The following is a 21,759-nucleotide window of genomic DNA, read 5'->3' as shown; positions in this document are numbered from 1 at the left end:
GCTGACATTCTAACCTAATCAGAATGAAGCTAACCCTTCCCTCCCACATGGCCTCCCTTTTACTTTTAGTCATGTGCCTATCTAAGAGTCTCTTAAGTCAGCCTCAACAATCCCCCCCCCCCCCCCAGTGCACTCCAGGCACTTACCTATGTATGGTGATGGTCTGTCGTGTACTGTACAGGAGAGTTTTTAAAGCGGAAAACCAATTGCACCGGGTCAGTTCCACTCTCTTGACCTCAGCGTCTGGGTCCAGTGTCACAAACTGGGCTTTTTCTTGGTTGCAGTGGATGAACATGACATCTTCTGTGTCTTGTCATACCCATCGCTCTCCACGGAGTGTTGCAGAACTGCCTTCCTGGCCGAGGGATCTTACTGTGGATGTCTTCCACCCTGTCTGCCCGAGCTGACCTCGCATAGGCGTGATCCTATCTCACCAAGGTATGAGTCTGCTGGCTACCCTCATCCATTGAAGCGATGTACCGGAGTGTGGCTGCCGTCACATGCAAACTGTTACTTGGAGCTGCAGGTGAGAGTTGAGTGTCCGGCGAGCCCCCTCACTGGAGGTGCTACCATTCCCTGGACACCCCATACACCCCAAATGTACTTATCATTCTTTGTGTTGTTATGAATGTGACGCAACTCTGAGGGGCCGAAGGGTACAAAGTCGCCCCCTCCTTTTTGAGAATCGCAAGATCGCTATTAATTCGGGTCTGGGACCCAGGAAATGAGAGAGAGACGTCCAGAATACACAAGGTTTGGAATGTGTCCTGACCTCAGCGAAACGGAACCACTGATAACGGCCATTGTCTCTTGGAGACGGAATTGTGTATTGAGTACTGTACTATTCATTGAAACCCCTCAGGGGACAACCAGAGTGGTCTGGTTGAGGGATTGCATCATCCCAACCTGATTGACATCTGAGACCCCGTGAGTAAGGATAAAAGAGGGTCTGGGGAACAACCCCTTTAGATGCACCAGGAGAAACGCTAGCGATCCTGTGACAGCATTTAATAGCGACAGCTTGTGGGGGCTCGTGTGCGTCCTCCCTTGCCAGGGTGGCAGGCTCATCACGGAAGAACGGTTTAGCTAAAGGAGAGGCCACAAGTGAATGGCCACAACAACAAGACTCCTGACAGATCGAAATCATAAAAAGGAAAGTCGGCAAGTTTTTCTCCAAATTTCTCTCTCTCTCTCTCCAACCATTGCAACCCAGCAGTCCCCAAAGGCTGCAGCCTGCATGAACTGAGTGAACTTTATATTTCCATCGGACAATACATTATCCCCTAGACGATAGAGCTTATTTCTTATTGATTATTATTATACCTGCACTTTTAGATTTAGTATTGATGACGTATATTATCTGTATATTTACATTGATATTATTTTTGTGTATTTTTACTAATAAATACTGTTAAAAATAGTATCATCAGACTTCAACGGACATCTCCATCTTTGCTGGTAAGTGACCCAGTTACGGGGTTTGTAACAGTGTGAAGACCCACCTCTGATGTCTTTTCGAAACTTTCCACCACTCTTCCTGAAAGAATACCACTCTGGCATTAGCCATTGCCACCCTGGGGAGAAGGCCTTGGCTGTCCATTTTATCTATGTCTCTTATCATCTTGAAATAGAAAATCATCAATAGAAAAGCACTAGCTTGTTTAACTTTTCCTCGTAAGAGATGTCCCCTAATCCAGGCAGCATCCTGAGTAAATTTCCTATCCACCCTCTCTAAATCTTCCAGATCCTTTCTATAATGAGGAACCTAGATCTGAACACAATACTCCAAGTGTGGTCTAACTGTTTTTTTTATAGTGCAACAACATTGCCTTGAATAATGACGGCCAGCACACCACACCATCATAACCACCCTATCAACTTCTGCAGCAACTTTGAGGGATCTATAGATGTGGACCCCAAGATCCCTCATTTCCACCACACTGCTAAGAATCATGCTATTGTACCTCAAACCTTGCCTTCAAGTTTGATCTTCCAAAGTGAATCACTTCTCACTTTTCCAGATTGAACTTCACCTGCCACTTCACAGCCCAGCTCTGCATCCTATCAATGTCCTGTTGTAACCTACAATGACATTCTACACTCTCGACATTACCAACTTCTGGATCATCTGCTAATTTACTAATCCACCCTTCCAATTCCTCATCTAAGTCATTTCTAAAAATCACAAAGAGTAGGGATCCCAAAACAGATTCCTGGAGAGTACCACTGGTCACGGATCACTAGGCAGAATACACTCCATCTGCTACCACCATCTGCATTCTTTGGGCAAGCCAATTCTAAATTCATGCAGCCAAGTTTCCCTGAATCCCATGACTCTTGACAATCTGAATGAGCCTAACATAGAGAACTTTATCAAATGCCTTCCTAAAATTCATATACGCCTCTACCTTCATCAATTTGTTTTGTCACTTCCTGGAAAAAGTCAATCAAGCTTATGAGGTATGACTTGCCCTTCACAAAGCTATTCTGACTCACCCTAATCAGAATTATGCTTTTCCAAATATTTGCAAATCCAGCCTCTAAGAAACTTCTCCAATAGTTTGTCCACCATTGACACCATCCACATAAGATAATGGCATTGTACCTCGTACCTTGCCTTCAAGATCATGGCACCATCTACATAAGACTCACTGATCTATAATTCCCAGGATAATCTCTATTACTTTGCTTGAACAAAGGAATTACATTTGCCTCTTTGCCTCCCTCCCATCTTCTGATACTACTCCTGTCAACAGTGAGGACACAAATATCATTGCATAAGGTGTAGCAATCATTTCCTGGAGTAACCTGCAGTATATCCTTTATGTTCGCATTAATATTTTTCCAAAAGTTCCAACACATCCTCTTTCTTAACTTCAACATTTTCCAGGACATTAGCCTGTTATACGCTCTCACATTTGGCAAAGATCCCTCTCACTCATTAAAGAGTGGAGGAAGTAAAGGGCTGAAGAAGAAAGATCTAATAGATAGTGTTATGACCCCAGCCCCCTCCTTTGTGAGAATCACAAGAGCCTAGTGAAAGGGGGGGTCAATGACCCAAGAGAGAGAGCGACGTGCTGAATTGGACTCAGGAGAGTGAGGGAGAGGCCTCCAGGTTTTGGAATGTGGTCTGGCCTCTCAGCCAGACAAAAGCCATGGAAATGGCCATTGTCTCTTGGAGACACCTTTGTGGAATGGGGACTGGGTTACGTGCAAACCCTCAGGGCAACGTGGGCTGGGAGATGAGGAGAGATTGCCTCACCCCACCCTGATTGACAGCTACAACCCTGCAAGTCCCGATAAAAGGTGGGCTGCCGAGGCGGCCCCTCGGACGCACCAAGGAGACACACTAAGAAGACACGATAGCGCTTCCCGTCGGAGCGGGAAGCCATTTTGAAGGAAGCCACGTGCGTTAGATTCCGGATCGGGAGTCTGTGGCTGAAACCAAAGGAAAAACTGTTTTTAACTAACAACAGGGATTTGCTTCGCAAAGACAACGGGCAAGTGTTCCTTTCTCTCACCAATCCCTCTCTCCAACACGTGAAATGCCAGCGGTTCCCAAACGGAAAAGCCTGCAGATTTATGAGTGACTTTTATATTTCCATTGGACTCAGTATTATCCCCTAGACAACGATAGAGCTTATTTCTGATTGATTATTACTATACCTGTGCTTTAAATTGAGTATTGACGACGTATATGATCTGAATGTTTTGTATTAACCATACGTTTGTGCCCCTTTATAAATAAAAACGTTTGAAAATAGTAGCATCAGACTTCAGCGGACCTCTCTATCTTTGCTGGTAAGTCACCCAGTTACGGGGAACGTAACAAGAGATAGACCCTTACTTCATCTCGCTCTCTTCCATCCAGCCACTTTCCACTATCCTGGTTTGACCTATCACCTGCCAGTTTTTATTCCTTCCCCTCCCTCCACATTCTGGCTTCTGTCCCCTTCATTTCCAGTCCTGATGAAGGGACATATCATGAAATGTCGACTGTTTATTGCCCTCCATAGATGTTGTCTGATTTGCTATGTTCCTCCAGCATTTTGTATGTATGTTGGTCAAGATTTCCATCATCTGCAGAATTTCTCATGTTTATGAAATACTTGCCCATACCATCTACTACTATCCCTGTCCAAGGCTATGGTAAAGGTCAGGGAATTTTGTTTTTGATAAATTTTCACCTATCAAGATTTTCACCTGTTGATTACCTGGTACTAGATCCAGTAGGAACTTACCTCTGATCAGCTTGCCCACATATTGTTTCAGGAATCCTTCCTGGACACACCTTACAAATTCTGCCCCATCTAAACACTTTGCACTGATGCACAAAATGCTGGAGGAACTCAGCAGGCCAGGCAGCATCTATGGAAAAGAATACAGTTGATGTTTCAGGCCGAGTCCCTTCAGCAGGACTGGACTAACAAATCTGGAAACAATGTGGTACAAGCTAGTGTGAAGACATGTTCCCAAAAAAATACATGGCTGTGGTAGCGGGACTAAGTGAGCACGTGGACGAAGAGATTACAGAGGGGGAGCAGTGAGAGAAGGTTTCACTGAATTCATGTCGAAGAGAAGATTTAAACTTCTTCAGGATAGGCATCAGTCCAGTCCTGCCAAAGGGTTTCGGTCCGAAATGTGGTCTCTACTCTTTTCCATAGATGCTGCCTGGCCTGCAGAGTTCCTCCAGTATTTTGTGTGTGTTGTATTGATTTACAACATCTGTAGATTTTCTCTTGTTCGTGGTGTCAATCAATATTAAAGAAGTTGAAGTCACCCATGACAACAACTCCATTTTTGCTTCTTTCTAAAATCTGCCTACTGATATGCACCACAGTATCCTTGTTGCAATTGGGTGCCTATAGAATGTTCCCAATAGAGTGAATTCTCACTTTATGTTTCAATTTCCACCCACACTGACTCAGTAGACAATCTCTCCTCCGTGTCCTCCCCTTCTGCCGCTGATTACCAATGCTGCCACTTGATTGAGGAAACTTCCCTGAATGCATTTGACAAACATTATCCCATCCAGTCCTTTAATAGTACGAGAGTCTCAGTCAAAATGTGGAAATTTAATATCTACTATTATGATCTTATCTTTCTTTTAACTGTCTGCTATGTCTCTACAAATTCGCTCCTCTAAATCGTGGTGGCTATTGGGAGGGTGTCTGACATAATCCCATTAATGTAGTCATCTCTGTCTTATTCCTCAGTTCCATCCAGTCTGTCCTGTCTGAGCATTGCAATTTTTCTGATGAGTAACTCCACCCCTCCTCCCTTAATCCCTCCTGCTCCCTCATGCCTCAAACAACAAGACACTGCTAGTTAGAATCATAGAACCATAGAACATTACAGCACAGAAACAGGCCTTTTGGCCCTTCTTGGCTGTGCCAAGCCATTTTTCTGCCTAGTCCCACTGACCTGCACCTGGGCCATATCCCTCCATACACCTCTCATCCATGTACCTGTCCAAGTTTTTCTTAAATGTTAAAAGTGAGCCCGCATTTACCACTTCATCTGGCAACTCATTCCACACTCCCACCACTCTCTGTGTGAAGAAGCCTCCCCTAATGTTCCCTTTAAACTTTTCCCCCTTCACCCTTAACGCATGACCTCTGGTTTTTTTTCTCCCCTAGCCTCAGTGGAAAAACCCTGCTTGCATTCACAAGTTCTGCCCCTTCTACAACCAAGTCTCAGCAATAGCAACAATATCATAATTACATGTGCTCATCTATGCTCCAAGCACATCTGCCTTACCTGCAATGCTCCTGGCATTGAAATGGACGCAACTCAGAACACGAGTCCCACCAAGCTCAACCTTTTGGTTCCTGTCTTTGTATGTAAGCTTAACATCTACTTTGCCCACAACCATTCACTATGTGCCCTGGCACTCTGGTTCTCATCCCCTAGTAACCCTTGTTTACCCCTGTGAAGCAGCACTAGATAACCTTTCTACAATAATTTTGCTCCTCCTTCCCCCCACCCCTCTGTTCAGGTGCTATCTATTTGTACAGGAATCACCTTCTCTGTTTTGAGGAGGGCAAATGCAATGTTAGCATTCATTTAATGGGGAATGGAATACAAAAGCAAGGATGTACTGTTGAAACTTTATAAGGCACTGGTGAGGCCTCACTTGGAGTACTGTGAGCCGGTTTGGGTCCCTTATTTTAGAAGGGATGTGCTGAAACTGGAGAGGGTTCAAAGGAGGTTCACGAAAATGGTTCCAGGTTTGAATGGCTTGTCATATGAAGAATGGTTGATGGCTCTGGGCCAATATTCATTTGAATTCAGAAGAATGAGGGGTGGCTTCATTGAAACCTATCAGATGGTGTAAGGCCTTGATAGATTGGATGTGGAGAGGATGTTTCCTATGATGGGAGAGTCTGTGGTGCAATCAGCCATGATGAAATTGTGGAGCAAACTCGTTGGGCCAAATGGCCTAATTCTGCTCGTATATCTTATGAATGTAAATCTAACTTCTTTTTGCTGGCCCTTGCCTAGTTCTTAATAACCCAAATTATCTCAAGCTCCGCAGAAAATCCATTCACTTTTAAAATCTGGTGCATCCCTCTTCCACAGGGAACTGACCCAAATGAGCTCAAGCTCTGCAGAAAATCCCAACAGACCCTACTCACTTTTTATGTTTTGATTACATGATTGCATACTCCACGTAAGGATTAGGCATTCACTCCTTATATAGTACTTTTCACAACCACAAAACACACCCAAGCATCTGGCAGAGAGTAACATACAGAAGTCACTGCCATAATGTTGGTAACGTGGAAACTATCCAATAACAGCAAGTCCCCACAAACAACAGCAATTAGCCATAATCAACAGAAACTCTGTTCCCAAGTGTTGACTGTGGGTTGAACATTGGCCTGACCACCAAAGAGGAAACTATTTATTCCCACTGATCTACTTAAAAATAGAGCCTTGCGATCTCTTACAACAGCCTGAGAAAACAAACAGGGCCTCACATGACCAACTCAAAGGACAGTTGCCTAGAAATCTACTCTGGATCTAAGTGTAAAATAGAGCCTATTGCTGCAACAGAACAGAGCTTAGTAACATGACCTCAGCCCAAATCTATCCGTTTGGTCTGAATGTGTGTGATTTTGATAACACATTTGGTTTCTGTTGTGCAGGCAGTGCTAGCTCAGCTCAATACTTTATGGTGGTCTATATAATTAACATGATATTATTAACATGTTTACGATAGTTACATTTACAAGAATAGAAGAAGTACCCAAGTCAACTACAGAATGACTAACTTTCAAGTTTGTATCTAAACAGTGCATTCAACATGACTCCCCAGGCAAGCACGTCTGACATGCAACATTCCTTCCATATTACTCTGTATTATGAGTCAGATTTCGCTCTTCGGTCTCTGGAAAACCTGGAAGCATCTCGCTGAGTGCCAAGTATGCTCCCAACTGGAGCCACATAGTCACAGAGACTTACAGCATAGAAGTGGGTACTTTGGCCCTTCTTGACATGCTGTCTGTGTTGCTAAGTTCCTCCAGTATTCTGTGTGCATTGCTGTTGTGATGGAAAATAACTGGTTCTTTGAGTCTCAACAGTAAAGGCCTGGACACACACAGTTTTAATAATAAGGAATTTATTTACAGGGGGAAGTCGGGTCAACACAAGCAACTACAATACACAGGAAGGGGTGTGGGGACAGGGTACGGTTACACAAACAAAGAACAAGGGAAAAGCACTACAACAGCTATCCCCCTTGACCTTGGATGGCTGCGGCTCCCTTACCAGGACAAACGATAGACCTTCCCAAGCATAAATCAATGCACTTACCTCCAATGTGGTGGTCTGTAAGAGAGGGCTAGCCAAGGGCAAGTCTCACCTTTTAAAGCATGTGGCTGGGCGAGTTAATCCAATTAAGGTGACCAATAATTTAGGTGTGCATTGATTAGTTGGGAGGGACCAAATGTTGATTGGCATGTGGTGTGTCCTCCGACCAGCCAGGTGGCAGTGCATCTGTCACGTGGCCGGTATCTCTGGGTACATTTGCCCCCTAAACAAGGATTGGCATTGGTTTATTATTGGCACCTGTACCAAGATACCAAGATACAGTGAAAAGATTGTCTTGCACACTGTTCATACAGATTAAAGCATCACACAGTGCATTGACCTAGTGTATGCCAGAAAATGTACAGGAGGCTTGATCCAAAAGCAGAGCAGTGGAGACAATCTAGCATTGAACGATAACCTTAATAATCAACTATAAAATAACAAGCCATGAGGAGCCACAAAACGTGAGAGAACCGATACTAAACTCACAGGTAAAAAGGTAACTGATGACAAGGAGAAACTGGTTGAGGCTGGCTGGTTCAAATGAGTGATCAAAGATTGTAGATAAGAGCTGGGTTTAAATAGGTTGAAGGTGATGAGTTGGAAACAAGTGGCAAGTAACTGCTGTTACCTGGGTGGAGACTGAGAGGAGCCTACATGTGCAGTTCTGACAGTATAAGGTAAAACAATAACAATAGAGTGCAAATCTACCAAAAAATTGCAGGTAAATGGCCACATGCAAGATCATAATAAGGTAGATTGTGAGGCCAAGAATCTATCTTATTGTGTAAGATTTTGATAACAGTGGACAGAAGCTGTCCTTGAGCCTTGAGTTATGTGCTTTCAAGTTTTTGCATCTTCTGCAAATAGGAGAGGAGAGGTGGGAGTATGTTTTCTCCCCTCTCCCATCAGGTGGAAGATACAAAAGCTGCTCCCTTTTTCCTGCACTTGCCCCATACTTCTCTAAATCTTCTTCTCCACGTACCTGCTCAAATGTCTTATCCACAGCTGACATCATAATTTAATCCCTGGAGACCTGATAACTCTTGGGTGAATCTGGATTCCACTTTACTGAACTCAAGGTATCCGTTCTAAGGTGCTGACCGAGATTGGCATGCAATCCTCCAGCACTGCATGCAGTGGCTCAACTTGAACTCATTGATATTTCAAACCATTGGTTATAAAGGCTGACCATCAGTCCCTGTGTGAGGTTATGCATAAACAGCATAACGTGTGGATGAGACCACGTATGGGAGGGGATGAGGCAGGGGTCCAGCCAAAATGTCTGACTAAACATACTTAGACATAAATTTGGAACAGGTGCAAAGGAGATTCACCAGGATGTTGACCAAGATGGAGCATGCAAGTCATTAGAAGAGATTGGAGAGGTAAGGTCTGATTTCCCTAGAGTAGACAATGTTGCAAGGGGCATGATAGTGGTATCTAAAAATATGAGGGGAATAGATCAGGTAAATTGCAGGAACCCATTTCCCGTAACAAAGGAATAGTAGATAAAACTAGAGGATGCAGATTTAAGGTAAGGAATGAGAGATTTAAAGGAATTTTGAGGGACCTTTTTCATCTAGTTAGTGGCAAGTATCTGAAAGAGTGAAAGAAACAAGACTCACTGGCAGCATTTAAGAAGTGTTTAGACAAATACTTGCAGTGCCAAGACATTGAGGGCCAAATGTTAGAAGATGGGATTAATACCATGCACGTCCACTGGTCTACATGGAGACAGAACATAAAACACAGAGCAGTACCGAGGTGGTGCCTGATGCACAGTACAGACCCTGCGGTCGAAATTAGCCTACTCCAAGGTCAATCTAATGCTTCCCTCTCACACAGCTCTTTATTATTCTTATATTCGTGTGCCTATTTAGTCTTTTAAATGTCCCAAAAATCTGTGTATCTACCACCACCCCTGGCAGCGTGTTACATGCATCCACCACTCTCTGTGTAAACAAACTATCTCTGACATCCCTCCAGTCCTCCAGTCACCTTAAAAATATGTCCTCTCGTCTGAACAATTTCCACTCTGGGAAAAGGGTGCTGGTTGTCCACTCTATCTAGAGTTAAAGAGAGATATCCTATAGCTCAGAAGCAGGCCCTTTAGTCCATGTTGCCTATAAACTTGCCAACTCCTATTGACCTGCACCTGGGCCATAGCCCTCCATACCCCTCCCTTCTATGTACCTATCCAAATTTCTCTTAATGTTGAAATCAATCTCCGAATCCACCACTTACAATGGCAGCTCATTCCACACTCTCACCACCCTCTGAGTGAAAAAGTTCCCCGTAAACATTTCACTTCTCACCCTTAACCCACAACCTCTCCTCTAGTTCTATTCTCACACAACCTCAGTGCAAAAAGCCTGATTGCACTTACTTTATCTATAACCTTCATAATTTTATATATTTCTATCAAATCCCCCCTTACGAGTCTTTTAAATGTCCCAAAAGTATGTGCCTTTATCACCAGCCCTAACAGCGTGCTCCATGCATCCACCACGCTCTGTGTAAAGAAACTAACTCTGACATCCCTCCTATTCCTGAATACAAAAGGCAGCAGAGAGTCGCTACAGCTAAAAAGTGCTTTCACCAATGGCCAGTCCGTGTTTGGGATTGATTAGTAAGAACAAATTAAAGGAATGCTAGAGCAAACGCAGTGGCCATCATCTGAGTGGACAGAGTCAGAGTGGTGATCTTGAGGCTTTAGCTCTTCGAGGCTTCAGCGAAGAGAGGCTTCAGTCAAAGAAGATAAAGAAAAGAAAAGCTCTAAGTTAAGTTTATTTTTTCTTCCCTTCTTTATATCTGCTCAGCTAGGATAGTAGAGATGCCAGGCAGGATGGTTGAATACTCCTGGCGGGATGTGGGAAAGCAGGGAGACCTCCAGTGTCTCTGACGACTGCATCAGCAAGAAGTGCATCCAGCTGCAGCTTCTACAGACCATGGAAAGGAGTTGGAGCGGGAACTGGATGAACTCCAGATCACTCAGGAGGCTGAGGGGGTGCCAGATAGGACATGTAGAGAGGTAGTTACACCCAAGGTGCAGGACAAAGGAGACAGCGTGACAGTCAGGAATGGGGAAGGGGTTAAGGAGCCAGTGCAGAGCTCCCCTGTGACCTTCCTCCTCGACACCGGGTATATCACTTCAGATACTGTCGGTGGGGATGACCTAATATAGGAAAGTCACAGTAGTCAGGTCTCTGGCACTGAGGCTGTCTCTATGTTTCAGAAGGGAAGAGGGGAGAAGAGCCTGCTGTGGTGATAGAGGATTCATTAGTTAGGGAACGGACAGGAGGTTCTATGAGCAAGAACGAGATTCCCAGATGGTGTGTTGCCTCCCGGGTGCCAGGGTCTGGGATATCTCAGACTGAATCCTCAGCATTCTTAAGGTGGAGGGTGAACAGCCTAAAGTCGTGGTCCATGTAGGTACCAATGACATGGGTAGGATGCATGACGGAGTTCTGCATAGGGATTTCAGGGAGATGCATGCTAAGTTAAAGGGCAGGACATCCAGGGTTGTGATCTCAGGATTGCTACCCATGCCACGTGCTAGTGAGGCCAGAACTAGGAAGATTATACAGTTTAATATGGAGCTGGTGTAGGAGGGAGGGCATAAGATTTTGGGATCATTGGACTCTCTTCCAAGGAAGGTGGGATCTGTATCTGAACTGGAAGGGAACTAATATCCTAGTGGGCAGGTTTGTTAATGCTGCACGGTGGGGTTTAATCTAGAGTTGCAGAGGGATAGGAACCAGAGTGCCAGAACAGTAATAGAGAAGGTTGGTAAGACCTCAGACAAAGTCAGGAATCCAAAGGCTGAGCATGGTGCGACTAGTGTCCTGAGCTGTGTATATTTCAATGCAAGAGGTAACGTAGGAAGGACAGATAATAGTGCTGAAGATAACGTAGCAGGTTTACAAGCAGAGGCAATGTGTAGTGAGGAGAGGGTGTTGATAGGGCAAAATTGTAGTCAGCAGGATGAATTCCAAAGTAAAAGGCAGACAAAATCAAAAAGGGTGAATACACGCACGGAGGTATTATATTTGACAGAGGACAGCATACGGAATAAGGTAGATGAACCTGCAGCACAGTTGTAGATTGGCAGTTATGATGCTATAGGCATTACTGAATCATGGCTGAAAGAAGTTTACAACTGGGAGCTTAATGTCCAAGGATATACAGTGTATTGAAAGGACAGGCAGGAAGGCAAAGGGGACGGTGTCCCACGGTTGATAAAAAATGAAATCAAATCATTAGAAAGAAGTGACATGGTGTCAGAAGATATTGAATCATTGTGGATAGAACTGAGGAACTGCATGAGTAAAAACATCCTGTTAGAAGTTGTATACAGATGCCCGAACATAATTTAAGGACATGGCCTACAAATTACAACAAGAGGTACAAAAGGCATGCTAAAAGGGCAATGTTACCATAGCCATGAAGGACTTCAACATCAAAGTATACAACTCTGAAATTCTTCTTCTCCAGATAGCCACAAAATCAAGAAAGAACAGCAGCACGATTACCAATCCCAAGATTCCTCCACCCTGGACAAAAAATGAAGAAAAACAGAGCAGGGACTTTGACCCCAATCCCACTAACCCACACACAAAAAAAAAACCAAGAAAGACCAATCAAAAAGCACAGACTGAAAAAAGTCCACAGTCCAAGTCCACATCCAAAATGCAGAAAACCTGGGCAACCTTCTCCCTCTTCGTACCAGAGTGAATTCACCAGCAATAAAAAGACAGTCACCTCTTTCCATAGCAGAGAGATCCCCCAGCAATAAAAGGCAGGCAAGTGGCATTTGAATCTTCCTCATCACTTTAATCGGTGAACGATGGAAGCTTTAATTGACAAAATGGAATCAAACATCAGCTCACAGCCTTCTTCCCACTAGGTTCCCTAGGTAATTTCTGAGGTAAGGAGATGTTCAGCACAGCTTTGTGGGCTGAAGGGCCGGTGTTGTGCTGTAGGCTTTTCCATGTTTCTATGTTCCTGGATGGTGCCTCGGCCTCCAGGAATCCCCTCAGAGACTACAGAGCGCAGAAACACCCAAACCATCTCCAAACTACAAATCAGAGGTTCCAACAGGTCTAGAATCACATTCAAGATGAAAAACACATGTAAGAGACACAAAAGAAGTGAAATATATGTTTTCATGATCTATCCAGAAGAGGTCGACCAAAGGAGCATTGTACACAGGTGCCATCTTGATCAGAAGGATCAGACCAATATCTCCAGGAGGGGTATTTTTAAGAGTGCCTATGAGCTGGCTTTTTAGAATAGCTCACGACTGAACCCACAAGTGGATCAGCTGTTCTGGATTGGGTGTTGTGTAACAAACCAGAATTGATTAGAGAGCTCTTGGGGGAGAGTGATCATAATATGATCGAATTCACCCTGAAATTTGAGAAGGAGAAGCTAAGGTCAGATGTGTCTGTATTATGGTGAAATAAAGGGATTTACAGAGGCATGAGCAAAACACTGGCCAGAATCGATTAGAAAAGAACACTGGCAGGGATGACGGCAGAGCAGCAATGGCTTGAATTTCTGGAAGCAATCTCATCGCCAAGAGGAAGAGGTATTCCAAAGGAAAGATGACACATTTGTGGCTTACAAAAGATGTCAAAGCCAACATAAAAGCCAAAGAGAGGGCATATAATAGAGCAAAAATCAGTGCAAAGCTTTTAAAATCTAAAAGAAGGCAGCTAAAAAAGTCACGAAGAAGGTAAAGATGGAATATGAACGTTAGCTAGTTAATAATATTAAAGAGGATACCAAAAGTTTCTTCAGATAAATAAAGTGTAAAAGAGAGGCAAGAGAGGATATTGGACTGCTAGAAAATGATGCTGGAGAGGTAGTAATGAGGGACAACCAAATGGCGGGTGAATACGTTGCGTCAATGTATACTGTAGAAGATACTAGTAGTATCATGGAAGTTCCAGGTGTCAGGTATCATGAAGTGTGTGGAGTTACCATAAATAGAGAGAAGGTTCTTGGGAAACTGAAAGGTCTGAAGGTTGATAAGTCACCTGGACCAGATGTACACACCAGGGTTCTGAAAGAGGTGGCTAAAGAGATCGTGGAGGCATTAATATGATATTTTGAGAATCACTAGATTCAGGAATTGTTATGGAAGCCTGGAAAGTTGCAAATGTCACTCCGCTCTTCAAGAAGGGAGAGAGGCAGAAGAAAGGAAACTAAAGGCCTGTTAGTCTGAACTCAATAGTTGGGGGGGATGTTGGAGTTGATTATTAAGAGTGAGGTCTCAGGGTACTTGGAGACACATGAAAAAATAGGCAGTAGTCACCATGGTTACCTCGGGGGAAAATCTTGCCTGACAAATTTGTGGGAATTCTTTGAAGAAATAAGAAACAGGATAGACAAAAGAGAATCAGTTGATGTTGTGTACTTGGATTTTCAGAAGGCCTTTAACAAGGTGCCACACATGAGGCTGCTTGACAAGCTACGAGCCCATGGTATTGCTGGAAAAATTCTAGCATGGATAACACAGTGGCTGATTGGCAAGAGGCAAAGAGTGGGAATAAAACGAGTCTTTTTGGGTTGGTTGCTAGTGGTCTGTGTTGGGACCAATTCTTTTGATGTTATATTTAATGATTTGGATGACGGAATTGATGGCTTTGTTGCAAAGTTTGCAGTGGGTATGAAAATAGGTGGAGGGACAGGTACTTTTGAGGAAGTAGAGAGGCTGCAGAGGGACTTCGACAGATTATGAGAATGGGCAAATAAATGACAGATGGAATACAATATCACAAAGTGTACATTCATGCACTTTGGGAGAAGAAATGAAAGGGTTGATTATTTTCTAAATGGAGCAAAAATACAAAACTGAAGTGCAAAGTTCTTGTGCAGGATTTCCTAAAGGTTAATTTGTAGGTTGAGTCTGTGGTGAGGAAGGCAAATGTGAAGTTAGTATTCATTTCAAGAGGACTAGAATATAAAAGCAAGGATGTAAAGTTGAGACTTTATAAAGCACCTGTAGTATTGTGAGCAATTTTAGGCCCCTTATCTTAGAAAGGATGTGCTGAAACTGGAGAAGGTTCAAAGGAGGTTCACGAAAATAATTACAGGATTGAATGGTTTGTCATCTGAAGAGCATTTGATAACTCTGGGCCAGTGTTCACTGGAATTCAAAAGAATAAAGGCTGACCTCATTGAAATCTATCAAGTGGTGAAAGGCCTTGATAGAGTGGATGTAGAGAGGATGTGATGGGAGAGTCTAAGACCAGAGGATACAGCCTCAGAATAGAGGAGCATCCTTTCTAGAACTTAGATGAGGAGGAATTTCATTAGCCAGAGAGTGGTGAATCTGCGGAATTCTTTGCTACAGGCAGCTGTGGAGGGCAAGTCGTTTGCCAGGAGATTGGGGCTGAAAGGAAAATTGGATCGGCCATGATGAAACAGTGGAGCCACCTCAATGAGCCAAATAGCCTAATTCTGCTCCTATACCTCATGGTCTCATTGTTTTAAGCTCTAGAGTTAAATTCTTAACCTATTTGACCTTTCTCTATAACTCAAGTTCTCAAGTCCTGATAATCGTATATTTTCTCTGTACACTTTCAATCTTATTGACTGTGGGGTGGGTAAGTGACAAAAACTGCACACAATTCTCCAAATTAGGCCTCACCAATGTCTTCTTAAACTTCAACATAACATCCCATCTCCTGTACGCAATACTTTGATTTCTGACGGCTAATGTGCCAAAATCTTTCTTCACCACCCTATCCACTTGAGGCACCATGCCTTTTATCATCACATACATGATGCTATGATGGGCCAGATGAGCTGTTTCCATGCTCCTTGACTCCATGTCTCTATAAAGAAGGAGGAATCAGAAGGGAAGAGAAATTACTTGAGGTGGAGCGGATGCCTAGCAAACTGAGAGGTAGGGCAGAGAATGAGTTTTGAACAGCTTTAAGTGCTATCGAGAGTGCATTGAGAAGCATTTGATGAGTGTGGAAAATGCATATACTGTAAAACAGAGCTTTCTGCTGACTCTATTGAAAAGCATTTGAACATGGTGAAGAAGGTTTTTCAACATGTCTTAATGCACTGAATCTGCACACTGTCAGCTCGGAACCACCGTAAATTAAAGATGAGCAAAGCTGCCATGCTACTTGTTTACATTTTGGGCAGAACTGTCAACATTGTCAAAAAAAATGTTCACTGCACCTTACTGAAATCCTTAAATGTGAGGTCATTTTCAGGTTAACAAGTATTTTTCCTATCATGTGGACTTAGCATACAAGACAGCTTACTGCTGTGTACCCTGTTCTGACACATCACAGTCTGTAGAATTGCACAGTTTTCTTTACTCCTCCAGAATTTCACTCACCAAAGGTTTCACTCTATTATCAAAATCTTCAAATATTCATGTACATCGATGACTAAACAGGTAGCCGGAGGTCAGTTAGGTGTTCCAATCTGAACAAAGAACAGAGACTTCTCGGGTTACTGAAACACCCCCATGTCTCATTCTTTGGCAACCAATAAATCAATTGCAACACACACAAAATGCTGGAAGAACTCAGCAGGTCAGGGAGCATCGATGTAAATGAATAAACAATCAGCGTTTCAGGTCAAGACCCTTCTTGAAACAATTGTTTATTCTTTTCCATAGATGCTGCCTGGCCTGCTGAGTTCCTCCAGCGTTTTGTGGGTGTTGCTTTGGATTTCCAGCATCAGCAGACTTTGACATGCTTACAGTAAATCAGTTGATGGGTTGTTTGGTTAACCGATGGGTTTAAGAGAGATGGAATAAAGGGTGATTGTACATTGAAGACACTGAATGATAGAACAAGCACAAATTGCCTTATAACATTATTGTGTTGCAGTGTACAGGTATAGGGATTAAAATACAAAATCAGAAACTGGACCTTGCTCCCAAGCTTCAATCGGCTCACTTCCAGAGTGGATAAGTGAGTAACCATAAGACATAGGAGCAGAATTGGGCCATTAGTGAATTCCTGTGCAATAGTTGTTGCCTCTGTCTCCAGTAATGTTCAGCCTTTTATTGCGGGCTTGAATTTATTTCTGTCTGCTCTCGGACTGAGTCGCTTCCTCACTCATTTCAATTGGAGCCTATGGACATCGGTGAACCAGATGTGGTTTTAGCTACATCCAGTACTATAATGGTCTGGTAGTTCTAGTTAAATAGAATTAATTGAATTTAAATTCATCCTGCTCAGTGTATCCAAACTGTCATATTCCCATTGCCAAATGTAATATCTCCCTTTATCATTTCCAACATTACACAACACACTTCCAGTTTGAATCAGTCTATTTCTGAATATTTTATACCTTCACACTGCTGACTAGCAGAGCTTCTGTTTGGCAATTCCAGTTAATAAAACATCATCATTTGAGAAATTATGCTTAACAACTGTTCATTCCAGTACTGGTCCTCAAGCACACACTACTCCTGTAATAGCATCAGCTGTTCGATTTACCTCCAGGCCAGTGCTAGTGTGGATAACATCTTGTCTGACACATAGGCAGATGCTTGAGTTGCAGACTGCTAGAAATGACTCCAAGTTCACTTATCTGAGGCCACTGAAGGATATGCAGTTGTGCATAAATTAAATTTACCTTTCTCTTAAACATCTTACTGCTTTGAAGATGTTTCTACAAATCATTCTGCCCACTGAAGGGTGGGGTTTGCCTGTTCTGTTGCAGCTCTTTGCCAGAGAAACCGGAGCTTGGTGTTGGCTCTACGATACAGATTTTGATTGTTTGTCCCCTCCCCTTCAACAATTCTCCCCTGTTCGATGAGGCATGAGGCATATCTCACACAACCCCTCATGGTTCCAGAACACATCCTACGCAATCAGGAAAGCTCACCAACGCCTTTACGTTGCAAAGAAGCTGAAGAGAGCCGAACAATGCACATCTACACTCATGTCATTCTGCAGATACACCGTAGAGAGCATCCTGACAAGCTGCATCACTGTGTGGTATAGAAACTGCTGCGCAGCAGGCAGGAACGTTCTACAAAGGGCAGTCAAAACTGCCCAATGCCTCACCAACACCAGCCTACCTGCCATCAAGGACATATATACAGAAAGGTGCCGGAAAAGGGCCAGTAACATCATGAAGGACCCCACCCTCCCTGCTCATGGATGATTTGTCCCACTCCCATCAGGGTGGAGGCTACATAACATACATGCCTGAATGATCAGAGTCAAAAACAATTAATTTCCCCAAGCAGTAAGAACGACAAACACCTCCACCCATTAACCCACCCTCCACGCCCCAACCACCACTGACAGTCACCTCATGTGCAGACAATTCTGTGCCTAGCACCACATACAATTAATCTATGTATATTAGCTATCTTATGCATTTATATTTAATGTGTTTTATTATTGTTGTGTTCTTTATCTTTTGTATCTTTTTTTTGTGCTGCATCAGATCTGGCGTAACAATTATTTTGTTCTCCTTTAAACTTGTGTATGGAAAATAGCTTTAAACCATCTTGAATCTGGAAGATACAGAAGCTTAAAAATGCACAGCACCAGCCAAAAGGACTGCTTTTACCTTGTTATTGTTTCACACCTGGGTGGACCTCTTATTAGATAAGATGAACCCTTGACCTCACAGTCTACTTTGTCATAGCCCGTACACCTGATCGTCAACTTGTACTGCCCTTCCTCTCTAACCATAACACGATATTCCACATTCCATTATTGCTTTTCCTTTGTACTACCAATTGTGAAATAATCTGTGTGGATGGCAAGCAAAGCCACAGTTTTCATCATACCTCCTTTCTTGTGACAACAGTAAACCAACTACCAGCTTAAGCAAGTGTAACAGTGAAGTCAACATCCTGCTCTGCCAATCTTTGAACCATTGTATCCATGCCATTCATCATCCACCCAACATATTCATCCTGTTTTTCCTATATTCTTATTAAATCCCCAGCCCCATCCAGATTCCACAAGGATAACCGTCCTACTAACCTATCAACCCGCACGTCTCGTGAAGTCACATCCAAGTATGTGGAATTCATTGCTACAGAGAGCTGTGGAGGCCAGGTCACTGGCTAAATGTAAAGTGGAGGTTGATAGGTTCTTGATTAGTCAGGATGTCAAAGGTTACAGGGAAAAGCAGGAAAATGGGGTTGAGTGGGATAATAAATCTGGCCTGATCAAATGGTGAACAAACTTGATTGGCCGAATGGCCTACTCTGTTCCTTTGTTCAAAGGTTCATTTATTATCAAAGTACGTATCCAATCACAACTCTGAAATTTGCCTTCTCCAGATAGCCATGAAACAAAGAAAGAAGATGAAAGTTGTTCGGGGAGAAACATTGAACCCATCCCCCCCCATTCAAAAAAGGATGGCATCCCAAACATCAACCCCCCAAAACTCCCCTTCCTCCGCACAAAACGGAACAGGAGAATCGACCATTAAAAAAACAGCCTCTCCCCCACACAAAAAACGTACAGAGCATCAACCACCCCCCCCCCCAACACCAACAAAACGGAAAAGGAACAGGCGATTAAAAAGCACAGAATATAAAAAGCATAGATCTGAAAAAGTCCACAGTCCATAAAAGCAATTGTCCAAACCATAACCGCAGAACCACGATAGCAGCCTACGATATCACCGACATTCATCAAAAGGGAGGGACACCACATGACGCAGAGAGGCCTACCCGCCTGCCACGGCGAGCCACACAGCGACAGGCCGCTCACAGACTCCTTCTCCGGCAGCGATCAAACAGTAGGATCTCGGCACCGAAGCTCTCACTCGCCTTCGTCTTATGGTCCATGGTCCAACTCCATGCTGACCGCAGCCAGGGTGAGGATTGAACTTGTTTCTCTTACACTGTCAGGCAGTCATTCAACCAGCTGCACGACTGCGCCAAGAGTTTGTTCACACGGACTCCAGTGAAAGTAAAAAGCAGGGAAGATTCTAAAAATGGCTGGTGCTGCAATCAAAGGTCCTTCTTTCATACACTATTGCACAAGGTTAAAACTGCCTCTGAGGATTTTCCCTTTTGGACTTAAGCAGGACGATCGATAGCTACAGACTTCCCACACATGATGATACAAAAGCTGCTGGAAACCTCACATCAGAATAGCCAAGCTCTGTCACGGTCTGATTATCCCCAAAAACAGATCAAAACCATCAGACGTTTAGTTTCAACTAAAAGGTCGCCTTTTCATGTATTGAATTCTGGAAACTTAAACCTTGGCTTGTACTGACGTATGGCAGCTGATCCTTCCACAGACTTGGATCAGAGGATGAAAAATACAGAATATTAAAAAAAAGCAGGAAAGGCCAAAAATCCTCAGCATTTATGGAGAGACGGAGAGACAAGGTATGACAATTCGAGTCGATGACCTTTTATTAGAACCTATTATAGTGAAGGATTCGTAATGAGCCTCAGAATGCGACAAAAATCGGCTTTAACTGCTTTCATGCGTAGGTAAGATAATTTGGCAGTCAGATTGATTTAATGTTCTGTAGCGCAGTAACTGAGGGCCAGGATGTTAAAGGCCATAGAGGATTCTGATCCTTGAACAAGGATATGGGCCTTCTGAGCATCTATACAATTGCACCTGGACTGAAAACACATAGGGTGTGAAGAGTTGAACAATTAAACTACACCTTGGGCAGTAAAAGCTATTTTGAACTAATTCTTTATTAATCAAAGACTGGCTTTAAAAGACTGGTGTTAATGCTAGAAAACCAAAGTGTGCAAATCCTTAATGATGACAAAGTTACCACCCTTAGGAGGATCCTGAAGGTACGTACAATATTTGGGCACTTGTTATTACTGGGTTCTCGAGATCACAGTCCCTTCCTAAATAAGTCTCGAAAGCAACTCTTCTGTATGTGTCACTATGGTGATACCACACTGTGGGGTAGTGCAGTTCCGTCACATCCCCCAGTGATCAATCCTAACCTGTGTGGAGTTCGTATATTCTACCTGCGACTCCTGATGTTATGGCCTGGTCCCACATTGCTTTGTCAAAAAGATGTTTCCAGGGTATGATCACTTAATTGTCTGTTCTGAGTTACCTCTATTGCAGGAATGATTGGTGGGAGAAATGGAAAGATTAATGGATATATGAGAGAGAGAATAGGTTACAGGAAAATTATGTGGAATTGGGATTACTCTAAGAATCAACAGATAAAATGGGCTGAATGGCTGCCTCCTATCCATAAGAAAATAGGAAAAACTTGGGAGATTGGGGTCTGTGCTGAGATCACTTCTCTGTTAAATAGTAAACTGGTTCATTATTGTCTCATCTATTGAAGTACAGTGATAAACTTTGTTTTGCATGCTTCCATACAGATCACATTTAGGGACAATTAACCTACCAACTTGCTCGCCCCATGATGTCACATCCTGGAATGATGCAATCACAAAGAAGGCATGCCAGCAGCTATACTTTATTAGTTTGAGGAGATTTGGTAGGTACGGTTGTACGGTGGAGGTCATTCTGACTGGTTGCAACACCACCTGGTATGGAGATTTCGGTGTACAAGATTGAAAGAGACTACGGAAGGTTGTAGACCCAGCCAACTCCATGACAGGCCAAAGCACCCCCACCACCATGGACATCTTCAAATGGCGGAGCCTCAAGAAAGTGGCTTCCACCATAAAGGATCCTCACCACTCAGCAATTCTCATATATCAACCAAGGCCCAACCAGCCATTCATCCAGCCCTCCATAAAAGCTGATGATATCACCTTTGAAAACGTAGACCACTTCCCTTACTTTGGCAGCATTCTCTCCTCAAAAGCAGAGATCAACTCAGAGATCAACCACGTCCTCTTCTCATTACTACCAACAGGGAGGAGGTAAAGAAGCCTGAAGCACCCACTCAATGCTTCTTCCCCTCCACCATCGGATTTCTGAATGGTCCACGAACTCTTCCGCATCAGAAACAGAAGCA

At 43.4% G+C, this 21,759-nt stretch overlaps 1 long non-coding RNA gene across 2 annotated transcripts in view; it reads right to left on the bottom strand.

The window, feature by feature from the left end:
- LOC140725705 (uncharacterized) overlaps positions 1–21,759 on the bottom strand; it is a 50,359-nt gene that overhangs the window by 961 nt on the left and 27,639 nt on the right. The window contains exons 1-2 of one of the 2 annotated variants that reach the window (XR_012098423.1): positions 19,505–19,994; positions 16,184–16,272 (exon numbers count right to left, since the gene is read on the bottom strand). This is a non-coding gene — a long non-coding RNA (uncharacterized lncRNA). Of the gene's footprint in view, positions 1–16,183; positions 16,273–19,504; positions 19,995–21,759 lie in introns of those variants that run through there. The other variant, XR_012098424.1, reaches the window with a different exon arrangement.

Source organism: Hemitrygon akajei, chromosome 3 (assembly GCF_048418815.1).
Source record: "Hemitrygon akajei chromosome 3, sHemAka1.3, whole genome shotgun sequence".
Taxonomy (NCBI): Eukaryota; Metazoa; Chordata; class Chondrichthyes; order Myliobatiformes; family Dasyatidae; genus Hemitrygon; species Hemitrygon akajei.
This window is presented reverse-complemented; position numbering and strand designations above follow the sequence as displayed.